The sequence below is a fragment of the Alligator sinensis genome, unplaced genomic scaffold (assembly GCF_000455745.1).
Source record: "Alligator sinensis unplaced genomic scaffold, ASM45574v1 scaffold1008_1, whole genome shotgun sequence".
Lineage (NCBI taxonomy): Eukaryota > Metazoa > Chordata > Crocodylia > Alligatoridae > Alligator > Alligator sinensis.
This window is the reverse complement of record NW_005842013.1, coordinates 384761-410355: the sequence shown is the minus strand read 5'-3', so window position 1 is coordinate 410355 and position 25595 is coordinate 384761. Positions and strand designations below refer to the sequence as shown.

General features: G+C 46.8%; 1 long non-coding RNA gene across 1 annotated transcript in view; it reads left to right on the top strand.

Annotated features, from left to right (window-relative positions):
- The first annotated feature begins 3458 nt into the window (after window positions 1–3458).
- Window positions 3459–25595, top strand: part of LOC112549991 — a 46924-nt gene continuing 24787 nt past the window's right edge. Inside the window, exon 1 of the long non-coding RNA XR_003093653.1 lies at window positions 3459–3599. This is a non-coding gene — a long non-coding RNA (uncharacterized LOC112549991). The remainder of the gene's footprint in view (window positions 3600–25595) is intronic.

Here is a 25595-nt window from a genome sequence, read left to right as displayed (position 1 = left end):
ATGAGATGGGGTGGGGGGCAGGCAAATATGAACATAGGGGTTGTGAGACCTGTCCCTTATAGAAGATTTGGGGGAGCATGAATAATATACAGCATCTTTACCCACCAAGGACAAACTTTGCTAAGTTGGACTGACTGTTAGTTTGGCCAACTGCTGCATTGTCCAAGAACAACAAAGTTTTGAGCTTTTGCCACCAAACACAGATCTGAATTGTATTTTCTGCATTGCCAAGAGCATATCACCACCTCTTGGCAGAGACCCTCATTTGACCTTGCTTTTTTTTGGTGTTTTTTTTTATTTGGGAGCTCTTAAACATCAGAGATGTTACCAGGGATCACTATGTGGAAGTGGCTCTCGTTGATCCCCATTTGCCCCTGTGATGAACTATCATAACTGCATCTGTATCGGACCACGGCCATGTACAGGGAGCATGGAGGACCCTGTCAGGTGGGAGCTGGTCGTTTATGGTGGTTGGCCCCCACCAGCTTAAGGGAGTCATGGCCAGATGCATCAGGGCAATGTGTTTCAGTCATGTTGGGGGCATGGGAGATGAAGAGGAATCTCTGCTTAGTGATTTATGGTCCCTGTGGAGGACACGGCTCATGTCCCCTCTTTGTCATTAATTTGCTAGCGTGTGTGACCCCTTCTCTGCCAGGGTCCAAACAATCTCTGGTGCAGTCGACAATTCATTCAAGGACTGCTCCCTTCAACCTGAGGCTTGTGTTAACACTGTATTCCTCCGTCTGAACCAGGCAGCTAGGGAAGCGCAGTGGCTGTGCGTGCCCTGTGGTAGTTGTATTTAATACACAGAAGCCGACTTTCTTTCATGCAGCCACTATTTCCCCTCATCTTCTGCCTTGCAGCTGTTATACTTGTTGGCCAAGGAGCCTCTATGGCTTGGGCTGGGCCTCCATTGTTGGGTGCTCAATGAAACACCACAGTGGAGGCTTGATTTCCAGGCAACAAGTGCTTCATCATCATCATTGGCAATCCTTCAAAATCGAGGATCACTGTCGTCCATGATTGTCTTATCTGTGAGTCCAGAGTCGGCTGACAATGCCTTTCCAGGATCGACAAGCTCTGTTGCAGCTTGGGTACGTGTTTCTATGCAGGATGGGTGGCTCTAGGTTCTCGATTTGCTCCGTGATGCACTGTTTCTGCTACTCCCGCTTTTCTGTCTCCAGTTGTCATCATGAGGCTTCAAAGTACTGAGATCCTTGCAGCAGGATCTTCCTCCATTTGGGGTGCTCCTGAGTGATAGTCTCCCACGAGTTGATATCGCTGTCGTATTTTCTTCAAGCTGGCCACGAGAGCATCCTTGAGGCACCTTCTCTGCCCTTCTCTTGACTTGACTTCTCTTGACTTGACTTGACTTGACTGCCCTTCTCTTGACTCTGCCTTGACCGAGCTGGGAGAATAAAACTTGCTTTAGGATTTTGGAGTTAGACATCCAATGTGGCCAGCCCAGTAAAGTTGATGTGGGATGCTCACTGTTGCAACGCTCATGGTGTTTGCTTATGAGAGGACACTAATGTTGGTGTCTCTGTCTAAAAATCAAGTCCCTTTACAACATCTTAATTTGGGCACCCCAAATCACTGGCAATGTGGTTCTTTATAGACTAAAGCTCTATTAGACCTTCGAGTCTGACTTGCAACGCAACAAAAGCCAAAGAATTTCCTCTAGTTGCTATTAAAGTGGCATCCAATTCTTCCCTTTTCTTCATCTCCAGCCAAACAATTTCAAAATGTCAAAGTAGTTTCATTTACAAATATTTGAACTAGGCCTGGGTTTGGGGGGGTTTGTTTTGTTGTGTTTTTTTGGTTTATCTGTTTGGTTAAAAAAAAAATTCAACTTTAATTGGAAATGTCCTCTCAATGGGTTGATGTACTCAATCATTACAAAAACCAAAGTAGAAAAGAGAATTAAGACATTACCCCTTCCTATTTAAAAGCAAAACCAACCTAACAAAATTAACCGTTTGGGGTTTTTTCCCCCAGGAAAAAAGAGTCTCCTTTTTTTTTTTTGCGGGTGGTGGGGGTGGTTCGTTTTGGGGGTTTTTTGCTGTTGTTTTTTTTTTTAACTTCAGTAAAAGGCCTTTTCATTCAAAACCCTTTTCAACAAGCTCTCAGTCTAGGTTTAGTCAGAGATGATCCTGCCTTGAGCAGGGGGCTAGACTAGATGACCTCAGGAGGTCCCTTCCTGCCCTACTTTCCTGTGATCCTTAGTAATCAACAGATGTCTGACAGTTCACGCTGTTTCACAGTCAGAGTTAAGGTTGTTCACAGCATCTGAGCTCTAAATTTCCTGGCATTCACATGCCTGACACTGCTGAATTCCTTCATGTCTACTTACGAGCTTAGGCCAAAACTTTCAAACTTCATTGCCTGCAGTTTGGCTCCCAACTGCACACTGAAGCCCCTACATGTAGGTAGCCCGACTTCCACCCCCAGCCCCCGATTCTAATAGGACCTTTGGGTGCTGAGCAGCACGAGATAGCACTGCCATTTAGGCTCTGCAGGAGCAGTTTTGGGCACCCAAGTTCTAAAATGAAAGCCGTGCTGTAGCTCCAGCAAAGTTGATTAATTATCTTCAAAAGTCTTTCGCATCCTCGATCTTCTTACCGTGCAAATTCAAGGTGGAAGCCACGGGCACGGGTGAACTGGGTGGCCGCCCGAGGCCTGTACAGAAAGGGGGCCCAAAAGTGATAATTTTTGTGTTGTTATTATCATTATCTCCGGCAAAGGGAAGCTGGATACTAAACATTTCCCTGGGGCCACCGGGAGTCTAGGTATGGTGCTGGGAAGCCATCGTCTCTCTTGCACGGTGCATCTGGTTTGATTAAAGCATGCATTTTACCTTAGGGATGCAGCTGTGGGCATGAAGCACTGCACTTCTACTGAGCTGGGGGTAGCCCTGCTTTCTTCATGACACTTGTTTCCTTTTTCAAGGCCCTTTGTGACCTGTTTTTATCAGGCCGCTGACCTTGACCAAGCTCCTCGGTCCTACTACAGTATGACACCCCCTAATAACAAAAGCACGGAGTTGCCACCAAGTCCAGGAAAGCAGAGTCGAGCTTTGAAACTGTATGTGTGTATATGTGTGTGTGTGTGTGTGTATATATATATATATGTATATGTGTGTGTGTGTGTGTATATGTACACACATATATACATATACGCACACACACATGTACATATATATATACTCTGTGTGTGTGTGTGTATGTATGTATGTGTGTGTATACACATATATATATATATACATATATGCTGACAATCACCTAGTGTTCCCCTCGCCCTTTAAAACACAGGGACTCCCTTCCCCAGCCCCTTGTATCTGCACAGTCCCAAGCATCAGCTCTGTAATCTCTCCTGAGCTCCTCCCCTTGGTAAGAAGGATCAGGGGTATGAATGGGCAGGCGATTGCACTGTATCAGGTACAGTGAGCAAAGCAGCGGCAGGCAAGGAGGAGAGGCGGCACTTTAACTCCTTCCAGGCGAGGGCTGTTCATTTACCCGGCACGTTTTCTCTGGGCAGACTGAAAGCTGGACTAATCGCAGCTCTCGGTGGAGAAGGTGGTGGTTGCACGTCCTGCGAAGGTAAGTCGGTCCCCGGAGCGAGCCTGGAGCTGCACAGCGCGGGGTGTCTGGATTGCTCGACTTCTAAGGATTTGCTGGAAAGCCTCTTAGAGCGGCAGGTCCTCAGAGCTGGAAATGCTTATGGGGGGCTGCTTCCTTTTCGCTTCTCGGACCTGAATCGTGCCGCTGTTACTGTCGCGCAGTTACTGTTTGCTTCTGGGGCACTGCTCGGGGTGGCTTTGCTGTCCCTGTCACCCTTGAACAGATCTTTTCCAAAAGCAGTGCAACCTCAGGGCAGGGGATGAAGGCATTGTTTTATAAAGATAGGTGCCTTTAAGGCGATAAACAATAGAGCAGGTGGCTTCGGCGCACTCTGCCATTGACAGATCGGGGCTATTATTATTAGATGAGTTTGCTGATTTAAATGACACCAGGATTACAGCAGTGAATCCTCCCTTCCCCTTTTAGACGTATCATGTCCATAATCTCTTCAGGGGTCCCCAGCACTTGACTGAAGGCAGAAAAGGGTTCAAGTGGCAATAATTGTAGTCCAGCCGAACAACCGGAAACAGCATAGTACTACTAGTCTTAAAAATATGCTGATAGAAAAGCTGGGTCTGATGCCATCATTTATATCCACTCCGCTTGCAAAACAGACCATCCCGTAGATGTTCAAAGCCATGTTTGTGCAGGCTTCATTGTCTGAGTTTGCTTCTGCAGCCAGGATTAGAGAGGGAAGTCATGCCCATGCATCTGCTTAATTTTGCTTGGGTCACTTAATAAAAACAAGGAGGCTGAATTTGTTCGCGGACAAGAATGAATGTTGCTTCTCATTCTGTGTTCCCGGGCCACGGCCACTGCCGGTGTCTGTGCATCTGGGGGGGAAGGGAGACCTGACACAAGCCCCTGCAGACCGAACCCCAAAGCTTTTACAAGCGCTGCAGTTAAGCCTGGAGTAGAGTAAAGGTCCCAGATGGTGAATACACTTTAAAACATCGCCATTTCAGAGGCACCTGCTCGGATTGAACTCCCAAGAACTTGCGCTCCCTTCATGATGAAAGCAAGAACATCGATGCTTGGAGACTGGCTCGGGCCCGAGAGTCGATCCAGCACCATCTTGCCTCTGCCGGGAGCGACTCTGGCATAACCTCCCCCATGGGAACATTTCCACCGAACACCGGGAATATCACCCCCATATGGTTTCAGCGCTGGGCGGTTCTGGTTATGCAGGGTCTCTTAGGCCAAGTACAGACATTGCAATTAAACTGGTCTAAGGGAACTAGGTCTAAACCTGTAACCATACAAAAGGTCGGTGCACATAGACCAGTCTAAAAATGCAGAACCTGGTCTAAAATAGACCTGGTTCGATGTGCCCTCAAATCTAATTGATTTAGGTTATACCAGTGAGTTGAACTTCTGTACTAGATCTCAAGGGGTAACATCCTTTGGCATCTTGGCCCTGGAGATCTTTCCAGTCCTGACGGGCTGTGGAGGTAGTATGGTTCGAGTGCCAGCTAGGGAGGATGGGAGGAGGAGTCCTGTGTCTCTTCAAACTGGGATGGCCCGGTAGGTCTCTAAAACCCTCCCCAGAGGGAACTGGCTGCTCCTGCACCCCCAGGCTGCCATGCTCGTGTGCGAGTGACTCCATAGGTGCTTGCAGCCCAGGGGGAAAGAGGGCCCAATCCCTCCCTGTTCACGTAAGGGTAAAACATTTGGCCCATCCTGAAACTGTTCACTGAAACATTGGCTATATTCTCCTCGGGGCCCCATTACTGTGTGTGCATATCTGTCAGCCCTTATTAGCTTGAGCTGAGGGCCCGGTGGCTCCCTGTGATAGCTGGAGTGCTTGTGGGTCACGGGAAGCAGCCTCTGAAAAAGTAGGATGGTCTTGTATGGCCAAAGCTATGGTTAGGTATCTGGGTTCAAGTCTCAGCTGTGCCACAGACACTTTGTGAGACCCTGGGCACTTCCCTTAATCTCCCTTCCTTGAAATGGGGATAAGATATCCCTATCCTAGGAGAGGTGTAGTGAAGATAACACCCATAATGGAGCGCTGCTTATAGACTCCAGTAACTGGGCCCATTAGAGGTGCTGAATCAATTGAATAGTGGTTTAAGGTTTAGGATGTCATCAGCTGCTGCCTGGCGGTGTCTGAGCTCCACTGACTTCCAAATAGCTTTATCTAAATGGATATTCTTTGCAAATTTGCATCCTCACTGATGCTTTTCAGACAGTCTGGGTCTTTCAGTGATGGCTGACTTTTTCATGTACAGTTTTGCATTTCCTGTATAGTTTTGCATTTCCCCCTCCCTGGTTTTCATCCCTTGCGATGAATCTGTTGCTTCCTGGTTTGCACGGGCCAGCTCTTTTGAGTGCAGTGTGTCAGTCTCATGCTTGCTAACTTGTGACTTCACAATCCTTGGGTTGCCATGGGAAGGATTATGCTGCGATTAATGAAGCCATTGTCAGCTTGCAAGCTTTCAGAGCCTTTTCTTGATCTGCAGAGAACAGCTTTCAGGCCTGATAGAAGAAGGGGTAAAATTGGGAGAAACACATTCTGGCATTTTTTTAAAAGACTATCTCAGCATGGTACAAAGCTGGTGTGCTACTAGCCCAGGTGCAGGACTGGGATCTCAGTGGCATTTGGTTTGGGCGCTAGTTATGAGCTTGGGTTGACCAAGCACTGCCAGGTTGTAATTGCTGTGTTACTTCCCCTCTACGAAACCTGCTCCACCGATTCCCTTTTCTTGCGAAGCAAAGTTTTGGGTGCAATCATTTATCATTTGCTTTGGGAACAGCTGAAGACAGTGCCATGCACTTGGTGTGTGGTGGGCAGGCTGTGGGCATGGAGATATTCTGTGCTCATGGGACACTGCTTTCTCTGAGAAAGACAGGCCTGGACGTCTGTGAGGACTGGGGTTCCCTTTCAGCTAGCACAAGGGATGGTCTCTACTGTGCAGAGATTACAGGCTATTATTACTGCTTACATTGGCAACTAGATGCCCCAGTTAAGTTTCAGGACTTCATTATGCATGGGGCTGTACACCCCTACTAAGAAGCAGGCCCTATCTTGAACCCTATGGGGTGCTTGTACACGCTGCGTATTGTTTAAATGCACATTACGAAACAGCACCAAATATTGCCATCTTACTAGCTTCGTCACGTGTGAAAATACACGTTGCTGTCTCTTTATCGTGGTAGGTTTCGATGTATTGAGGTAAATTAGACCACCTCCGACACATTTTAGCGTGGCCAATTGTTCCACCAGGATTTTATTTTATCGTGAGACTTTTGTGACGTATTCTTGCACACAGCTAAAATTGCCATTTTCCCAGTGAAAATAGGAGCATTGCTATACTCATTCACGGACAAGGGAGCTGGGCCCAATAGGGTACATCTAATAAAGGACATAGGAACGCACAGCAGGGCTCAGGTATAAGTCCAAAACCTGGAGACATCTAAATTCTTGACATTAAAATTGTCTTTCTACCTGAGTTCCCAGAGGGGCTAGATCTGATAGGTGTGTATGTCCTTTATTGGATCCAGCCCAAAGGAAATAATGGCACATCTATGGGTATGTTGATGGGAATTCCTGCATGAACCTGGGCCTAGCACTGATAGAGTGAGCCCTGCCTCCTTGTTCTGCTGGGTATATTGGTGGCCGGCCATTAGGGTGGCTCGGGGACATCTCTATGTGTTAGTCTAGGACTGCAGTGAGGGTCTTTGTCTCAGGAGAAGTGCTGGAGGGGCGCTCACATCTGTTCCAGGCTATTCAGGGCAGGGGAAGGAGGCAGCCAAAGGGATTCTTGGCTCAGTTTGGGGAGAGTCCCTGCAGACAGCACCTCAGACTAAAACCTAGATGTGATACGGGACTTGTGGATCAGCTTAAGAAACAGCAGGGTCCATGCGGTTGGAAGAGTGGGGTCCATGCAGTTGCTGCATCCTGTGGGAAAGAAGAAAGGCAATCGTTCATGGCGCTGACGGGCCAAGTCTGGGAGAGCAGAGGGGACTGGGCCAGAGGGGGGTCTTGCCATGCAGCTCTAGCTCAGTGGTGGTAGACTTATATGGAGCCTATATAATTGAGATCTGACTTGTACTTTAATAGATAAAGCCTCTCAGGGAAGGAGGGGGGCATATTTTTTGTAGACTTTCCATTTGACAGAGCTGTGAAAGGTCAGTCGATGAACCCTCCTGCCCCTTTTGCTGGTAGACTTGAGTCCTGAGGTGCAGGCAGCCCAGCTTTCCTTTCCTCCCACGCTCTCTTCAGAGCACTGTGCCGCTTCCTGACATCTATGAATGGCAGATAGACCAGAGCGGGTGCAACCTCTTCACAGCTAAGGAACTTAGGGTGTGAGAAGGAATAGCCAAGAAGAGATGGGAGAGCCCTGCTAGGATGGGAAGAAGTAAACCTGTCGGCGCAGTCTGCTCCCTTGTCTATCTCCCTTGCATGGCTCAGAGCAGGCCGTACAGCTTCAGTCTTGCCGTTATGCGGTAGGTGGTGTCCAGTACGGGGCATTTTTAAAGGTATTTGGGCAGCAAACTAGGTGCCTAGTCAGGAGTATTGAAGATGTGTGATTTGGCCCCACACATCTCTCCAAAGCCTTTGTCATTGGCAGGGACCTTGGTTTTCTGTGTATAAAAATCCCAAATTCTCTGATCAACCCCCCCACGAAATTGGTGGTTTTTTTCTGTGATTAAAATGAGATGCCACCATATTATATATAATTTATATTTATAGGTACCAGTTCAACACAATGTTTTATTGATACATTTACAATTTGAAAGCAAGTTGGAAGCCCACCAGTGCCTCAATAAAATAAATTTAAAATATCTATATATTTTGGCAATTGATTTTGTTTTTTGTTTTTATCGTAGAAAATCAGAGCTCCCTCTGCCCCCTTTGTTCACCAGGATGTGGGTTCAGCTGCAGCTGTCCCCTACCTCCCTCTGCTGCCTTGTGGTGCTGAGCAGCCCTAATATGCCAGTGCCCTGCCCTTGCCCATGCCATTGCCCCTCACTCCCAAGCCACAGCCTCCTCCTCCCCTGCCCTGCCCTGCCAGTGCCCCTCACTCCTGATCCACAGCCCCCTGGCCTTGGTAGTACCCCTCACTCCTGACCCACTGCCCCCCAGCGCCAGCCCCCAATATGTGAAGAAGGGAGTGGGTGTGTTGGAGAATGGGGAAGGGGAGGTGTGGGCACAGGCAATGTGGGGGGCAGAAGAGGGTACAGGAAATGTAGTGGGGGAGTGAAGGGGGAACATGCCCCCCCCCAAAATTTTGCACCCACAGTGGGGTGCAGAGCTGCAGCCAGGCTAGACCAGCTCTGGGCAGGAGCTACCTCCATGGCCCAATGGGCAGGACCCGGCATGGGAGGGAGCAGCATACCGCCATGGCCGCCAAGCTGAGGTGCCCTATGCCCACCTGGCAGCACTGGGGGACACATCTCCATGCCGCTGCCACACCTAACCTTGGAGGCCATGGTGCTCCCTCCTGTGTCAGGTCCTGCCCTCTGGACTGCAAAGACAGCTCCTGCCTGGAGCTGGTCCAACCTGGCTGTAGCCCCGTGCCCCACTGTGGGCACAGAAATCTCAGGGGGCACTTGCTCCCCCTGCCACATTGACTTGACCTCCCTGCCTCCCTTTGCCACATTATATGTGCTCCCCACCCCCATAGACTTACTGGGAGGGACCTGCAGGAGCTGCTCTCCACCACTGCTTGGCTGCCAAGTGCACGCACGCACGCACGTGGTACCCCCACTGCCCGCAGCCCCTTGTAGGCTGAAACTCTTCCAGTCTGCAAGGGGAAACCTGCAGTTTCCTGTGATTTTTCTCCCTTAAAGGAGAAATCTGCAATTTTTCTGCAGCAAACAGAAAACCCGGATCCCTGGTCATTGGGAATGTGATTGAATAACAGTCTCCTTTCTCTAACAATGACCAGCAAATACTGTTTCCTGGGAATCCTAGAGCTTTCCTATGGCTTGATACTATGGATTATGAGTGACAAAGACCATCTTGTGCAGTGAGTCCATGGGTATGAAACTTGCACACAAGACAGGAATAGTATCCGGGATGAGAAACAGTCCTGTTTCTCAGTGGCTCTTCAGGATTTCCATGCCACGGGCAAAAGGTAACCCTACTAGATTGGCATGCTATTGAACGTCTGTGTTACAGATCTGGTCTGAAAGTGTGTGGGAAGAAGGGGGAGGATGGGAGAGCTCAATAAAATGTGTCCATTGTTTAGCAAGAAATCAAATCTGGTTGGATTTTTTTTTTCTTTTTTGTAAACCATTTGGGAACAGAGATCCAGTGCCCCACACAGGGGGATAGTTTCAGGTTTCTTGTGCCCCTGGGGTCCTGGGGCAGACTTGGCTCTCTAGTTCAAGCTGTAGCAACTTGTGCCTTTAGCTCTGGAGGCCCACGGTTCAACCTGTCCATCTCAGTTTATCTGTGAAGATTGGGAGCTGTCATTTCTGTACCACCATTGCCTCTGCTGGACCTGTTCTGTAGACCATCACTATCCAGGGCCAGAACATTAAACATTAAACCAGTGTCAAATCCAGCAGCAACTGAAGGGGAGGTTTGTTGTGGCAGGTGTAAGGTGAGGATTACTGTATTTTCTGACACACAACTCACCCCTGACTATAATGTGCAGCTTGTTATTGAAAGGCAGAATGAAGAAAAAAGTGTTTTTTTCTAAGCAGAGTTATGGCTGAATAGAGCAGGAGGAAAGCCTAATCTTCAGCTGCTTTGCCCTTCTTTTCCTGCTCGGGCTGTGAAATAGGAGGACAGAAACCAAGAGTAGCTAGCAGCCAGAAAAATTGCCCTAAGAAAGGTTAGCTTGGTTAGTAGAAGATTAAAATGATTAAAAAGGAGAGATGGTCCTTAACACCCGTGGAGTAGAGAACAATAAGTCAATTGACTCCCTGAGCTGCCTAAATAGTAATGCCACAGCTGCTGCACCATGAAAAGGGAATCAAAGCAGGGTGCTTGTATACCGGGCAGAAAATCAGTTCCCCCAATTAATGCACACCTCAGTTTTGGGAGGCTGATTTTTGGGGGAAGGTGTGAAGAAAATGAAGTAATCTTCTCCCAGACACAAAGTCCATTGCTAGATGTTTCCAAAGAGGTGTCTAAGAAATTGCAGTAATCCAGGCAGTGGGATGCATAGGGTAGGCCCTCTGCCTCTGTTGCAGGCTAAGATGCCCCTGTTCATTCAGAAGGGGAGTTGTCCTGACAGTGAACAATTTTTTTCATGTAATCTATGCTCCCTTTTTTTTCTGCCCCTGTGAAATCAGTGGTGTTTTCATCCAACAGGGAAAGATCAAAGTTGTCCAGGGACATTGCACAGATACTCGGTCCAATGTGGGAGAAACCTGTAGGGTCAGATCCTAGCGGAGAGAGCAAAGGTGAGATACGTTCACCAGGATCAGCTGCTTCAGACAAATTTGTCTGGTATCAGTTGTAATCAGTCCTAATATCCACAATACAGAGCTTAAAGGCCATTCAGGGCATATAGACTGTACTTCCTCTCCCTCTTAGAGATGATCCCTCCATGTCACACTTGGGGGAAAGGTTTTCCTGCTGCTGTCTTTCTATTTCTTCCATGCAAAGAAGAGACCGCAGTCAGCCCAGCATCCAACCTGGCACCTGCAACCTGCTCTTAATTCAATATTAAAATACAGATGTTTTGTAAAAACTCAGTGAAGAAGTGGAAGGGGGAAAAAATCTAGTGTCACAGGAACAACTGTGGTTTTTAAACTTAGGTATGCAAACTGGACTGTAAGGTCTTTAGGGCAGGGGCTGTGTTTCAGTGTGCCACCATGACAGTGCATATCAGTATTAAAGACTTCAGTAAGCCCTGAATATTGGAAAATAGCAGGGTTGGGAATGGAGCAATCAATTAAAACTGACTTAATTTATTTCTCTGCTCTTATTTGTGACCCAAAGCATGACATGGAACAAGTTACTTGATTTCTCTGGCCCTGTTTCCCCTCTTATTCTTCTCTGTTCAGCTCATAAATTTGCCAGGGTATAGACCACTTCCTATTCTGTAAATGGACAGCACCTAGCACTCTGCACCTCTGATCTCAGCAGAGGCCTTTAGGTATTACCCTCCTGCAAATAATTAGGGTTCTTGCCCCTTCTGAACTCCTGCAGTTAGAGGGGGAAAAATCAAGCCATTTATGTAGGTTCCCAGCCTAGGTATAGATTTGGATGTCTAAAGTTTTGTACTGATGTTTGACATTTTATAGCAGTAGTTCTCCTGCGTCTCCACTTCCCAGTAGCATAACTAGAGCTGGCACCAATGTAGAGGGTTCACAAAAATGATGGCCATAGTTAGTGCTGCCCTGTCTACCGCCATTGCCCAAGGCACAGACATGGCTTGGTACACCTCTGCTGCTTCCTTCTCAGTAAAAGGAGCCTAAGCTCTCTGGGACGAGGGCCCTCTTTATCTCGGGATGTTCATAGCACCAACACAACAGTCTTCTGGTTCGTGACGGGGGCCTCCTGCAATAGGAGGAGCAATTCCTGCCAACGGTGTTGTGATGATGAGTTCATTTATGTTAGCAAAGTGCTGGAGAGCGGTGGATGAAAGGCACCAGAGAAGACAAAATTATGATTCCTTTTGGACTGTCTCAGGGTGGTGTGTATTAACACCATTCTTGCTCAAACAAAAGTTGGTCAGAGTCTTGGCTGCATAAAAAACAACTGAGCCCTTCAAGTTGTTGGTCTCCTTTCAATCTTTTTTTTTCTTAGGGCAGACGGGCTCCTGCTCCCTTTCCTTTCATTCTCTATTTCTACAAGGGCCACAGACATCTCCCCATCTCTCACTCATTTGGTTGTGGGTGCTCTGGAAAATCTCTCGTGGTGTGTTCCTAGATTCATAGCTTTCAGGGCTCGACAGGACCGCTGGGCAGTCTAGCTTGATTCCCTTTACCATGTAGGCTCCATCACCCCTGTAATGAGTCGTTAACTTCCCTTTGGCAAGTGTATATCATCTAAAGCTTGCTTAATAACTATTCTCCAACTATTTGGGTTGGTCTAATAAAAGATATCAAATTCACCCAAGGAACCTTGTCTGCCTATCATCTACAAAGGCACTCAGTCCTGATCTGAAGACATCCAGGAATGGAGAATCTGCCACTTCCCCTTCACATTCATTACCCTCACAGTTACAGGCATCGTGTTTCCTTTGTCATTTGGATCCACCAGGCATTCATTCATATAATACCCTTCAATACCCCTGCATGTGCAGGGCCAGATATAATGGGGTCCGGATCTCAATTAGGATGGATAGCCTCTTCCCAAAGATCGACGGATCAATCAGTGGCATCAGTCAGAAAAGCAAGTGGCATGGACCACTTTATCCTGCCACGACTCTTTTATGCTGAAATTCCACCTGACTGCATTGTGACCCGATCCTTTATTTGATTAATTTTTGTCACCGTGGCAGCTATGGGCAGAGGCCACAGCACAAAAGGAAACTAACTCTCCTTTGGAGGCCCTGCCTATTTTAGCACAACCAACCTGTATCGGATGCCTGGGCAGTGTATTGTTGTGTCTTAGCACGGGGAGGGAGAAAAGGTCAGGGCTTGTGTTCTGCTCCTTTGTTTGCGGCGGAGCATCAAAGGGACTGAATGCAGGGCAGATCTATTGAACTTGCTGCCAGAGGTTTAAAAATTGATGCTGATTTCCTGACACATCTCAGATTAATCCATGCAATGCATTGATTCTTTGCATTTCCAAGGTGGATTGGGGCCTGTTTTTTAGCTGCTATTGGACATGGGGTAGCAGGATGGGATCAATGCCATCTATCCTTGCCTCTCTCTAGTATCTGTATGGTTTCAGCGATTCTGGTTTCTGAATGTGTACATTGAGTTAAATCAGTCTTTAGTGAGCTAAGGGCAGAAAGGCAGTTTAGTCCTGTGGCTAGGATACTAGCCTGTATTTTGGGAGACCTGAGGTTTAATTCCCACCTCAGTTACAGACTCCCTGTGTGACCTTGGACAAGCCACTTAATGCACCCTCTGTCTCTTTCTTCCCTATTTGTAATGTTAAGAGTGCTTCCTACTTGCCAAGCATGTTGTAAGGGCAAATCCATTCATAAGTGTGACATACTAAACAATTATGGTGAGAAGGGCCACAAATACATAGATAACAAACTGTCTTCATAGAGCCCCTCTGGCCTCTACAGGCGCATCCAGATGAATGCACACATGCGGTATGTGGCACCACAAACTGCACGTGCCGCACATGCAGGCATTTGCTGTGTTACTAATTTGCGGCATTGCAGGGGTTTTTGACACTGGGAGATCCTGGTATCAAAAAAACCTGTACCTGAAAAAAGCTCGAATGGTGGCAGTGTGCGCCACCTGAAACCAGAGCCTAGCCACGTGGAGCCACACTTCAGCTGCTGGCCAGGCTCCGCGTGCTGGATCGCTCCTGCTGGACCCCTGGGAAGCCCCACAAGAGCCCCAGGTAAGGCTGCTGGGGCCAGCCCAGATGCTGGCCTCAGCCTCCCTAACCCCACCTGGGGCAACTTTCTGTGTGCCAGAGCATGCACTTATCCAGGAGACAAGTAGCAGTGGCACAACTATGTGCCGCTGCTATTTGTCCCTTGGGAAATGCATATGGATGCTCATCTGTATATGCCCTATGTGGCTTATGGAAAGCCTTGCTTGGACTAGGTGTTGTGGAGGAAGCAGCCAGATGTGTCGATACATCCTGTCCATATTAGCTCTAAGGGCACAAGGGGAAAGGCAGAGCCGCAAAGGAGCCCATTGCATCTCCTTGGACCTGGAAAGGCAATTGAGAGCAGAAGACCTCAACTCTCATAGAAAGAAGAAACAGACTTTCAAAAGATCTCCAACCCCAAGGCCTTTGAGCTCATCAGAAAATCTGCTCCCAGTTTTCAGTGCTGAGCAATCTCACATCCAGTGCCACCCTGCCCCTTTGTCATCTTGACCCTATCAACCTCACTAGTAGCTTGTGCCCATTTATCAGCAGACCAGCAACGAGAATTGCTCCATTCGGTTTCAGTGGGACCCACTGACTCTCAAGCTCGGTGCATCAGCTTTTGAATTTGTTTTCTCTGAGCAACTCAAATGAAACAATCTGTCATTTCAAAGGAAAAACGTGGGTTTTAAAACTCGAGGTGTACTTGAATAATGTATTTGGCCAGTGGCTAGATGGTGGCCTTTGTTCCAGACAGCCTAGCAACCTTGACAGTGCATGCAGTATAATTCTTCCACGTCTCAGTAGCATTAACAATCAGGGTAATAAAGGGGACGTCTTGTAGCTGTTTGCGGCCACTGGACTTTGCACAGACTGGAATGCCGGCCTAAACTTCACCCTGGGAGGAACCTCGTTTAAGTATCCCTTCCCACGGCTAACAGTAGAGCCTTCCCTGTGACCTTGCTGGTCTTGCTGGTTTAACTAAATTTAATTTATATTTCATGTATACGCCGCGATTCGGTTTTAACGAACCAGGAGCAGGGAAGGGCTGGCAGCAATTTCTCCAGATTCCTCTCAGCGCTCTGCACAGTTAGATCTGTCTGAAAGGGAATATGTAACCTTATCTATTTGCTGCTCGCAGGTGCCTTTGGCATGAACCGGAGATATTATGCTGCTTCGCCCTGGGGCATTGTAATACGCCAGCTTGGAGCTTGTGATCATTTGCCTCATTTATTAACAGTGCATTACTTTCTTTCAGGTAAAGGATGTCGTCTTTATCTTCGGTAGCAGAAGGTGGTATTTGTGGGGCTGAGATCCCACATTTGCTCTGTGACAGATAATTGTGATGCATGTTTTGTAGCCAAGCTGCCAGCTTATGACAGGGCCCGCATGCATCTCCCACTGGGCTCCATATTTCACTGAATACAAGAATAGGACGCACAGTGTTATATCAGCACAGACTATGAATGGATATAATCCATTCATGGGTTTTATAAGGGGCTTGGATATTACAGTGGTGAAGGCCATAGACAAGTAGATAGAAATGCAGCCAGTTCTCCTAAGTGCAGCCCTACCAGACAGTTCATTATGTAGTAGCTGGGGGTCACCTCCATGGTGGAGATGCCTGCAGGCCAAGAAGTGTTTTCCTCTCCTCCAGGTAGGGGAAAATATGGGTGGATATGGGGTGGGTGGTTACGGGGAACCCACCCCATACCCACCCCACAAACCCTATACCCTCCCAAAAGGAGTCGGTGCTGCAATGGGGGACTTGTAAACTCCTACTTAGTTTTGTTCCCAGTTCTGTTTTCTCCAGTAATCTGTGGCATCCGAATCTGTTAAGAAAATTAATTCATTTGTATTATCCAAGCACCGAGGAGCTCCGGACCCTGTCCTGAAGCTCACTGCAGTAGGTGCCGTACAAACGTAATGGAGACATCTCTGCCCCGAAGAACCTACACTCTGAGTCTAAGATGGCAGATGGGTACAAAGAAACGAGGCCAAACAGTCCAAAAAGACAGGCAGTGCTCTCCTCATGCTAGCAACCTTCCTTTTTCATGGCCTTGTGACAAAATACCAAGCCAAATTCACAAATTTTGTTGGAATCAATAGGCCACACCGCAAGCACTTCAGCCATGGTCTTGACCTTGACTTCTGGGCTATCAACTATGTGCATTAGCACCCACACCATCCCAGCCAGTGATGTGACTGTTGTTAACTGAGGGATTTTTGCTTTTGTTGGTAATATGGCTGAGGAGACCCAGCAGCAATTCTCCTAGCCCCCTTTGTGGTGGCTATGTTGCCCTTAACATTAGGATGATCTTAACCCAGGGGTGGGCAATTATTTCTGGAGGGCCGCTTACTGAGTTTTAGCAAGCCATCAAAGGCCATGTGACAGGCAGGCAGGCAGGCAGGGGCAGATAAATATTAATTTTCTAAATTTTTTAGGGGCCCCGCGGGCTGGATAGAATATCCTGGTGGGCTGCATCCGGCCCGTGGGCTGCATTTTGCCCACCCCTGTTAACCCTACCATAAGCTTGTCTTGCTTTTCAGCCAGTCCTCTTTACAGTACAAACTTGCTCAACTTCCCCCAGGTTTTTCCCACCTCTGTTTTCTCTCTCAAGCACATATCTAGCTGGAATCAGACTAGAAAGAAAAATAACTCTGCACCAACACGTATTTATGACCCTGCATTTCTTCTCCATCAGTATTTCCTCCTCACATGCTGAGTACTGGCATCTAGATTACTCCATATTTATTATGAGCAGGGCCAACACCATAGTCTTGATCACTATGAGCTTGTTCTAAAGGCCATTCAGTTCAGTGGCACCCATTGACTTCACTGACCACTGGATCAGTGCATTGAAGCCAAAGGTCCTTCAAGCTACCCACGTCACCTTGCTGTGTTAAGTCCACAAATAGTCTGCCATGGCTGTTTGGATCACGTGCTGTGAATAATTCCAACATTTTCAGCAGCTTACTGGTATCACGACCTCCTCTGTGGGGCTGGGGTTCTCGTCTTATTCTAGCTGTAACCTATCTTCATGACCTCAAGCTGATCCGATAGCATAAAACCTCCAATTAAAATGTAAGCAGGGCAACTTTCTAAGCCAGGGAGCATCAGCAAAGCAATTGGTCCAGACTGGGGTGGGGAGAGAGTTTGCCTTCCTCTGGAGCAGGATGTGGCTCTCTACGTGAGAGCTCTTGAATGTATATTAACAACCATTTACAGAAGCAGGACATAAGCTGCCATGGTCCCCCTGCTTTACCTGTGGCAGGTTAGAGTATTTTGGATTGTGTTGTATCACTGGTGACTGTAGTTTTACTAAGAGGTTACATTATGAGTTGCATAGGATGGTTTGCATACGGAAAATGCTGGGGGTTGGACTAGATGACCTCTGGAGGTTTCTTCCAGCCCCACTTCTCCATGACTCTATAATACAATGACGTACCTGGATATCATTTAACTTGACTCAACCTTTTTTAATGGAGATGTTTACAAATGGAGATGTTTACCAATACTCCTATGCAAATAACTTTCCATGGCTCTAGAAAGAGAAGGAAGTGAGAAGTGTCCAAAATAATCAGGGTGAAACCCTTTTCTTACTGAAGTCAATGGTAAAACTCTGATCATCTTTAAAACAGCTAAGAGATCACCGCTTTATCTTTTCTCCTTGAATTACAATCAAGGATGGAAAAAAGAATTTAAAAGAATAATTAAAGGTGGAACTTCATGTTCATGAAATCCAGAGTCAGCTTGCTTAGAAAACTGGAAATGAGGAATAATTTACTATTAATCAGAAATTGTGATTGTACTGCTGATTGGCCAAGAATTAGTCTGTGCTAAGGTATCCTTTCCCATTTGGTATGATGATGCACTGGGTCTCATCCCTTTTATTATGTCTTGTGTCATTGCCTGTAATCTCTTTGAGGCAGGAGTTAGTGCAGGAGCATAGAAAATTAGGTTTGAAAGGAACCTCAGAGGTCACATCTAGTCCAACCCCCTGCTCAAAGCAGGATCATCCCCAACTACAGCATCCCAGTCAGGGCTTTGTCTAGCTGGGTCTTCAAAAACCTCCAAGGAAGGAGATTGCACCACCTCTCTCGGTAGCTTGTTTCAGTGCTTTACTACCCCCCTAGTGAGAAAGTTCTTCCTAATATCTAGCCTAAACTTCCCTTGCTGAAACTTGAGCCCATTTCTCCTTGTTCTGTCATCTGCCACCACTGAGAACGGTCCAACTCCATCTTTTTTTGACCCCCCGTGCAAGTAGTTGAAAGCTGCTATTAAATCCCCTCTCAGTCTTCTCTTCTCCAGACTAAATAAACCCAGTTCCCTCCGCCTCTCCTCACAAGTCGTGTGCCCCAGCCCCCTAAGTATTTTGTTGCTTTCTCTAATTTGTTTACAACCTTTCTGTAGTGGGGGGCCCAAAATGGACACAGGACTCCAGATGTGGCCTCACTACTGCCAAATACAGGGGAAGAATCACTTCCCTCAATCTGCTGGCAATGCTCCTACCAGTGCAACCCAGGATGCCACTAGCCTTCTTGGGAACAAGGGCACACTGCTGGGTCATATTCAGCTTATTGTCCACTATAACCCCAGGTCCTTTCTGCAGAGCTACTGCCCAGCCAGTCAGCCTCCAGCCTGTAGTGGTGCACGGGATTGTACAGGACTTTGCACTTGTCCTTGTTAAACCTCATGAGATTCATTTTGGTCCAATCCTCCAATTTGTCTAGGTTACGCTGAATCCTAGGCCTGCCCTCCAGTGTATCTACTCCTCCCAGCTTGGTGTCATCTGCAAACTTGCCCAGGATGCACTCTATGCCACCTTCCAGGTTGTTGATGAAGACAGTGAATAAAACCGGCCCCAACACCAGCCCCTGGGACACTCCAACTATCCTTTGTGCAGTTTTACACGAAGCCTACCACAATGGACCCTCAACCCAGAGATGTAACAAGCAGTTTTTGTGCCCCACTCTGAGCATCCCAGGCTGGTGCACTGCTTAACCACCTCTAATTATGCTACTGCCTCAGTCTGGTAGTTCTAGATGGATAATGCTCTATGTGAGTCACACATCTATTGTCTGGCTACTCCAGAAATTCACTGACATGATTCAAGAAGCCTATAATTACAAATATATAATGAAGCCCTTGGGGGAGAGGGCTTTAAACTAGGTGCATTGGGGGATGAGTGTGCAGATGGGAATGCAAGCCAGGGGACAGCCAAATAAGAAGGGTGTAGAAAGGACAGTCACAAAGGTGTCAAGATGCTGGAATGACGTTGGGGCAGTGGGGACCTGGGGGTTACCAGTGGGGGATTAAGTGTCTATACCCAAATGCTAGAAGTATGAAGAATAAGCAGGAGGAACTGGCACTTCTGTTAGCAAATAGGGAATATGATCTTGTTGGAATAATGGAGACTGGGTTGGATGTCATGCATGACTGGGCTGTATGCATAGAGGGCTACAGGCTGCACAGGAGGGATTGGGTTGGGAAGAAGGGAGGAGGCGTAGCTCTCTATGTAAAGCAGCAGTATGCCTCCTTGGAGATTCAAATTGCTTCGAGAGAAGGGCAACTCAAGACCTTGTGGGTCAAGATACAGGGGAGACAAGGAGAAGGGGACTTGATGGTTGGCATCTACTACAGACCTCCACACCAGGAGGAGGAGCTGGATCTCCAGAGAACTGATGGAGGCTGCACATTCAAGGGACATGGTTGTCATGGGTGACCTCAATTACCCTGACGTCTGGTGGGAGGAGTACTCAGCCAGATCTGACCAGTCACATATGTTTTTGACCTGCATGGACAAACTTTATTTAGTACAGGAGGTGAATGGGCTGACCAGGGGGAAGGCTTTGCTGGATTTGGTTCTGGTCAAAGGGGATGACCTGGTGGGAGATCTGAGGATTGAGGGTAATCTGGGAGATAGTGATCATGAGATGATAGAATTCGTTATCCATAACAGGGCAGGGAAGTAAGCTAGTAGGGCAGAGGTGCTTGACTTCAGGAAGGCTGACTTCAATTGGCTTAAGAAAATACTGGGAGAAACCCTATGGGAAGAGGGACTGGAGGGGAAGAGAGTTCAGGAAGGGTGGTCGTTCCTCAAAGGAATGATACTTAGAGCACAGAAAAGGTCCATTCCTGTATGCAGGAAAGGTAGTAAAGGTGCTGGGAAGCCCTCTTGGCTTATCAGAGGAGTCAAGGAGTGCTTAAAAAAGAAAACAGAGGCTTACGGACAGAGGAAACAAGGTGTAGTCACCAAGGAGGAATACACAAATATAGCCTGCATTTGTAGGGAGAGGATAAGGAAGGCAACCAAGATCAGGTTGCTGCTCAAAATCAAGGACAATAAGAAGTTCTTCTTTAGGTATATAGGGAGTAGGAGGAAGACCAAGGGAAATATGGGGCCATTGCAGAATGGGATGGGAATGCTGATAACAGACAGTCAGCAGAAAGCTGAACTCTTTAATGAATATTTTGCAACAGTGTTCCTGCATGCAAATGGTGGTCACCCACCTGGTTTGATACTGGATGGATGGGGGTGGGGGTGCGATTGCCAACCAATGGTCAGTGTCAAATTGGTGACGAAGCACTTAGAGTGGCTGAATGTCTTCCAGTTGGCAGGACCGGATGGACTACACCCAAGAGTGCTAAGGAAATTGGCTGGAGTTATTGCAGGACCATTGGCAAAGGTATCTGAAGACTCGTGGTGCTCGGAAGAGGTCCCAGAAGACTGGAAAGTGGCAAATGGTGCCAGTCTTTAAGAAGGGTAGGAGGGAGAATCTGGGAAACTATAGGCTGGTCAGTTCAACCTTGATACTGGGTAAAATTTTGGGAAAAATTATCAAGAAGTCCATTTGTGAGAGACTGGCAGAAGGCATGATGCTGAAGGATAGCCAACATGGTTTCATTGCGGGCAGGTCATGTCTGACCAACCCTGTCTCCTTCTATGATCAAGTAACGAACTGCTTAGATGTGGGAGAGGTAGTTGATGTCATATACTTGGATTTTAAAAAGGCCTTCAACATGGTCTCCTATGATGTCGTTATAAAATAACTGGGGGATTGTCGGCTGGCAGAGTCCACAGTCAGGTGGGTTGGGAACTGGGTAAGGGGTCAAACTCCGGAAGTGTTAGTGAATAGGTCTGTATCATCGGGAGATGGCCAGTGGTGTCCTTCAGGGTCTACTTCTTGACCCCATGCTGTTCAACATCTTTATCAACAATTTAGATGAGGATGTGGAAAGCAGGCTGGCCAAGTTTGCAGATGATACTAAGTTATGGGGAGAAGCAGTCATGCTGGGGGATAGCATGTGGACGGTGGATGGAATGGAACTGGATGCAGTTCAATAAGGATAAATGCAGAGTGCTTCATCTGGGGAGAAGTAACCAGCAACATGAATATAGGTTAGGAGGAGATTTCCTGGCCAGCACGATGGCTGAAAGGGACCTCGGGGTTATGATTGATCACAGGATGAACATGAGCCACCAATGCGATGCTGTAGTCAACAGAGCTAGTGGCATACTGGGATGCATTAGCTAATGTGTCGCAAGTAGGGCTAAGGAAGTGATTCTTTCCTCTATACCCAGCATTGGCGAGACCTCAGCTGGAGTACTGTGTCCAGTTCTGGGCACTGGACTTCAAAAGAGACAGGTAAAATCTTGAAAGGGTCCAGAGAAGGACCACAAGAATGATTAAGGGCCTGGAGGACAAACCTTACGAGGAAAGACTAAGGGATCTGCGACTTTTCAGCCTGGGGAAGAGAAGATTGAGGGGGGACTTAGTAGCTGTCTATAAGTATGTAAGGGGTGAATATCAGGAGCTGGGAGGAAAAACTGTTCAATAGGGTGCCCTAAGGGAAGACAAGAAGCAATGGCCATAAACTGTTAGAGGATGGTTTTAGTTTGGATGTAAGGAAGAACTTCTTTACAGTACAGGTGACCAGAATCTGGAATAGTGCAGTCCCCAACCTTGAAAGTCTTCAGGAGGAGACTGGACAGACACCTCGCTGAGATCACTTGATCTCAGCAGTATTCCTGCCCAGAGCATGGGGATTGGACTCGATGATCTTTCAAGGTCCCTTCCAGCCCTTCACTTCTTCAATTCTAAGTACAGGCGAATGGTTTGGTAGTATGAGTCTTGGGTTTGAGTCCTTGCTGTGCCACAGACCTCCTGTCTGACCTTGGATAAGGCCCTTAGGCTCCCTGAACCTCAGATCCCCATCTGTAAAACAGAAGAATGATAGAGCTTCCTGCCTTGCAGGGATGTTGTGTGGTTAAACACATTAAAGATTGTGAACTGCTTGGAATTATACCACTGGTGGTTATATATGTCCCTAAATTCGAAGCAGCAAAAGAAAATCTGGGCTGAAGATCAGATAATTTCTCAACTTGCCTGATTTTTAGGAGGATTTTTCTTTCAGGGTTGAGAAATGGGGCTTCTTTCACAAACATATATACACTTCATATTTTACTTTAAATATAAGTAAATAATAGAAATATATATATATATATATATTTATAATATATTTGGATTGATAAAAGCATTGGAGAGTAATCAAACACAGTCGGGGACATGGTTTAAAAGGCCTTTTCCATCTGTAATTCCTGTGATGCCACATAACATTATTAACCTTTGTATTGTGCCAGCAGGGGGTCACTTGCTTTATAGGCAATGTTTCCTTTATAGGAAACACAATTTACAAGGAGAGCTTGGAAAAACGGGGGTTATTTGTGTTGGCACTGGATTTTGAAACCAGTCCTGATACCTTGTTCCAGGCAAGCCCAACCTTTCTGAATGAGACTGAACACAACACCTCCATTCAATAAGAAAAGATTTTTTTTTGAAACACAGTGGTAGCGGATAAGATTAATGCAAACAAAGCAAGCAAAATGACTGTATAGTTCTACTCGTTTATCAGACATATTGTTTCACGGGGAGACAATATGCCTGGCCAGTATGTGAGCACCACCTTGTGTTTCTTGCTTGAAGGACATTAGCAGCCTTGGAGGTTGGGTGCCAATGTCCACCCCCACCCACCCCGTGATGGGGTGGATTTGATCAGCAGGGGTGCATCCTTGACCCACAGTGGCCTCGGGATCTCACCTTCTGTATCCTTTTTTTCCCCAATGACTTTTCATTTCCGGGTACCATTGATTGGTCTTCCTGTCGTCATCACGCTGTCCACGTTCTGCCCTGTCAGCGTAATCCTTGCTCCTTTAAACACATCATGTGTATACATCCTAATTTGGTAATTTGCCAGTACTTTACTTTGGGCACTTCCAGTCTCCTGATTGGGTCATTCCACCAAAACCATGAATTTCTCGCCAGATTACAGCTGGTCATTTTGACCTGAGGCTAAGTCTGCATGTTCCTATCTTGTCATGGGTTTTCAGGGAATGCGATGCCCGTTTTGTCACTACATGTTTTCAAGATGTATGTCTGATACAATGATGAGCACGTGAATCTTTGCCAGAGACTTTAGAAACCAATTCACTCTTGCCGTTCCCCTGGACCATTGTCTTAATGCACTATTTAATCTAAAAGCAAATATTCTCTAGCCATCAATTTGGGTCTGGAAAAGAGAAGACAAGGTGATGGGGGGAGGGGTTGATAACAATCTTCAAATACCTGAAGGGTGGTTATATAAAAGATGGTGATAGACTATTCTGTGTGGCTCCAGGGGCTAAGACAAGAAGTAATGGTCTTCTATTGCAACAAAAGAAATGTAGGTTGCAGATTAGGAAAAACGTGTTCACTATGAGGGTGGTCAAACATTGGAGCAAGCTGCCCAGGGAGGCTGTGGCATCTCCATCCTTTAAGATCAAGTTAGACAAACACTTGGATAAGGTAGTTTAGACAGGAGCAGGGGGCTGGACTTGATGACCTCCTGAGGTCCTTTCCAGGTCCTTTTGATGACTCCAAGACTTTTATAATCTGTGCCTGATCTCCCTGTCTCAAAGTTAGGAGTTAACTCAAGCCACTGCACTAGAAACTGTACAAACATAGTAGAAAGCAGTCCCTCTTCCTGCCTAGGCAGACAAGATAGATAATAGATAATAGGGCTTGTTTTCCCTTTGGGTCAGATAGCAATGTGTTCCCGTGACAGAAGGAATACATAATAATTTCCTACTCAACAAGCTGGCTGTGACACTTCATTCAATACGTCTCCAACTGTCCAGTCCCTTCTTCATATTGCTCTCTCTGCATAGAGTAATATTTCTCTCCAAATCATTCCCTCTCCTGAGGATGTCCTAAAGTTTTCAGTGACACACACATTGTGCAAGCCAAGACGGGTCAATACCTAAGATCCATCTTTTGTTTTTATAAATATATTTTAAGATAACAGAAGCCTTAACCAAATCCCCTTAATGCCCATGCCTAAACTGACTATCCATGTAATTACTGCCATAACCCCTTTACCCTTCCTGCTGGTAGCCAACATGGTTATGATGTTAGGACTCAAATGTAGCTTCTAAATTATTTCAGGCAGGACAGATGGTGCCAGCCTTTCCCTCTGTGAAGGTCCTAGCTCTGGGAGCTACACAATAAATCATGATAAATCATCATAATAGAATGACACTTGTGAAATGATTCTTCAGAGGTGTTCACTACTGGGAGTAATTCTCTCTGCTAGCGTTGCAGACTTGGTGTCTCTGGGTGCATCTACACATGCATTAATACGCCAGAATTACTGTGCATCAAGTTTATATAATATTTGGCACTACTGTGCAGTCGCACTGGCGCACATCTTTTAGATGATGCTAATACGTAGTAAACAAATTCTACTGAGCATTAGCATATTAGCACAACTTTCACCATGATGCACTAATGCACGGTAGAATTAGTCTACTGCTCTGTTAGCATCTTGTATAGGTGCACCCTCTGATCCTACCTGGGATTGCTCCTCCTTTCCCACTTAAAAATACTCATGGCCCAAAATATATCCTTGGTAACCCCTGGGCAGTTTCTGCTGACTTCTTAGCTTTGCATAGGTTGGATGGATTAGAAATTACAGTCTGGGCAAAGGAACAAATAACAGACAGTTACAAGGGAGCATCAGCTGATCCATAGTAATTGTCTGTTTGCACACTCTTACCCTCAAGTAAGTGGAAGCTGAGCTGCAAATGTCTTAGCCTAGAACGAACCAGGGGTAAGTTACCATGGTTTATCTTCCATCTTCTGCAGGGTAAAGGCAGGCCCAAGGCAGTCAGCATACAGCAGCTGATTGACAGTAAGTTCCTGCCCCGTTTTATAACAGGCTGTCATTTGTTTGCTTGTCCTTACCCTGAGTAAAGAAGGAAGAGAACAATTAGCTCACAGCCCTGTTGCTCTATTTGGCTTTGAGGGGTAACAGGAAAAAAAAGCAGTAACAGCTTACTTTTTTTCACTGGGTTGGACAAACATGACTCTGCACACACCCAGAAAGCAGATCTGCTGTGTACTGGTATCCTTGTCCCTTTGTGGCACTCCTTGACAGTTCCCATTGTATTCATAGGAACTGTCTATCCCATGTGCGGCCCTAGCCCCATTATTATAGCACCTGAGCTTCCCTCTTTTAACACGGT